Consider the following 2834-nt stretch of genomic DNA (forward strand, 5'->3'; position numbering starts at 1 on the left):
AAAGCATGATGTTGCCACCCCCATGCTTCACAGTAGGTATGGTGTTCTCTCTCCTCCAAACACAACAAGTTGTGTTTCTACCAAACAGTTCTACTTTGGTTTCATCTAACCATATGACATTCTCCCAATCCGCTTCTGGATCATCCAAATGCTCTCTAGCATACTTCAGATGGGCCCGGACATGTACTGGCTTAAGCAGGGGGACACGTCTGGCACTGCTGGATCTTAGTCTCTGGCAGCGTAGTGTGTTACTGATGGTAGCCTTTGTTACGTTGGTCCAGCTCTCTGCAAGTCATTCACTAGGTCCCCCCGTGTGGTTCTGGGATGTTTGCTCACCGTTCTTGTGATCATTTTGACCCACAGGGTGAGATCTTGCATGGAGCCCCAGATCGAGGGAGATTATCAGTGGTCTTGTATGTCTTCCATTTTCAAATTATTGCTCCCACAGTTGATTTCTTCACACCAAGCTGCTTGCCTATTGCAGATTCAGTCTTCCCAGCCTGGTGCAGGTCTACAATTTTGTTTCTGGTGTCCTTCAACAGCTCTTTGGTCTTCACCATAGTGGAGTTTGGAGTGTGACTGTTTGAGGTTGTGGACAGGTGTCTTTTATACTGATAACAAGTTCAAACAGGTGCCATTAATACAGGTAATGAGTGGAGGACAGAGGAGCCTCTTAAAGAAGAAGATGCAGGTCTGTGAGAGCCAGAAATCTTGCGTGTTTGTAGGTGACCAAATACTTATTTTCCACCATAATTTGCAAATAAATTCTTTCCAAATCAGACAATGTGATTGTCTGGATTTGTTTCCACATTTTGTCTCTCATAGTTGAGGTATACCTATGATGAACATTACAGGCCTCTCTCATCTTCTTAAGTGGGAGAACTTGCACAATTGGTGGCTGACTAAATACTTTTTTCCCCACTGTACATATAAACACATAAATATATATATGTACACATAGAAAGACATATATAAAAAGTGCATTGGAGCCCTTTGCCATTAAGTAGAAAAGATGTAAAACCATATACTGTATATACAATATTCATATTTAATAAAGATTTTAATGATGTATTTATTGTAAATATTTCATATTTCCTAATGGGAATATGCTATGCTATTTGACCGATGGGTTTTTTTTTTCTACTTTTTTTCTCCACTGATTTCTATGGGCGAAAACTTAAGTTAGGACTTTTTCACTTTTTGGGTTACCGCTTGCGCAAAAAAAAGGTTTTTTGGAACTTGTAATACGAACGCAACCCAACTAGCGCTAAAAAAACAAATACTGCACTTGCAATCTAGCCCTAAGTGTATTTCTTCATAATAAAAATATAGCATAATGTTTTTGAGTTTTTTAAATGCAAAGGAATTTCATCAATGGTTTTATAGGTAAAAACCATAACTTAAAGGGACATGAAACCCAAATTATTTCTCTCATGATTCAGACAGAAAATACAATTTTAAACAACTTTCTAATTTACTACTATTATCTAATTTGCTTCATTTTCTTGGTATCATTTGTTGAAGAAGCAGCAATGCACTAATGGTATCTAACTGAACTCATGGGTGAGCCAATCACGATCAATATACTGTATATATTCAGCCACCAATCAACAGCTAGAACCTAGGTTCTCTACTGCTCCTCAGCTTGCCTAGATAAACCTTTCAGCAAAGGATAACAAGAGAAGGAAGCAAATTAAATAATAGAAGTAAATTGGAAAGTTGTTTAAAATTGTGTTCTCTATCTGAATCATGAAATAAAATGTTTGGATTTCATGTCCCTTTAAGTGCATGCTGTAAGGAATTCATTGATTTAATGCACATTTAATATTGCATAATATACATTTGCAACTGATTATTATTCTCTTAATGAACTTTAACAATATACAACAATATCTTGCCATCCCTCTTTGACAGCACTTTACAATAATTGCCCCAATAACATTAAAATTACAATTGGACCCTTAAGATTACCATATTAACAAGGGATCATAGAATCAGTTTATAAAAACCTGAAATAATTGTCCTCTTCCTGGCAGTCAACATAATAGTTGTCTGTCAACTACAATTCTTTCTATATATTATTTTATATATACTTTAGTTGATAGTCCCTTTTTTATTTTATTTTTTATTTTTGGTTTTTATTTGTAACAATATATTTTGCATATAAGTAACAATTACTACATTATAAGTTAAATCTGCCTTAGGGGGAAAAGAAACATTAATGTATATTGTAAATTATTTAAATGGTCAGAAACACTTGTGATTTAATATATTAAAAAAATGTTTATGAGGAAGGTGTAACCAGAAAAAAACCATATAGTTTTATCTGTGATCGGATAATCATTGGCACTGAGTTTTCTAGCTGAAAGATGATATTGATTCTCTTTGGCTTCATTCTGCTCTTTTCTGCCCCTGTATCTAAAACGTCAAGTCCTCTTTGTACCCCTATAGAACTGCACCCCAAAGGCTTCAGTGTGAATGGTGATATTGTAATTGGTGCAATCTTTCCAGTACACTACAGGAAATCTGCTGTTAAAATCACATTTCAGGAACCTCCAAATGAACGCATCTGTGAAGAGTAAGTATCTACATATTCCTTCATTCATTTCTTCATTCTTTTCATTTCTTCATTCATTCAGTCATTTAACAAATACATTTTTTTTTTTTCATATTATTACCCTATTATTTTTTAAACAGAATTAATAATAGTTTGAAACAGATTTTTTAGTTAAAAGGGCATGAAACCCCAAACTTGTCCTTTGTGATTCAGACAGAGCATACAATTTAAAAAAAATGCCATTGTCAATTTTGCTTTGTTCTTATGGTATTCTTTG

Source organism: Bombina bombina, chromosome 8, assembly GCF_027579735.1.
Source record: "Bombina bombina isolate aBomBom1 chromosome 8, aBomBom1.pri, whole genome shotgun sequence".
NCBI lineage: Eukaryota > Metazoa > Chordata > Amphibia > Anura > Bombinatoridae > Bombina > Bombina bombina.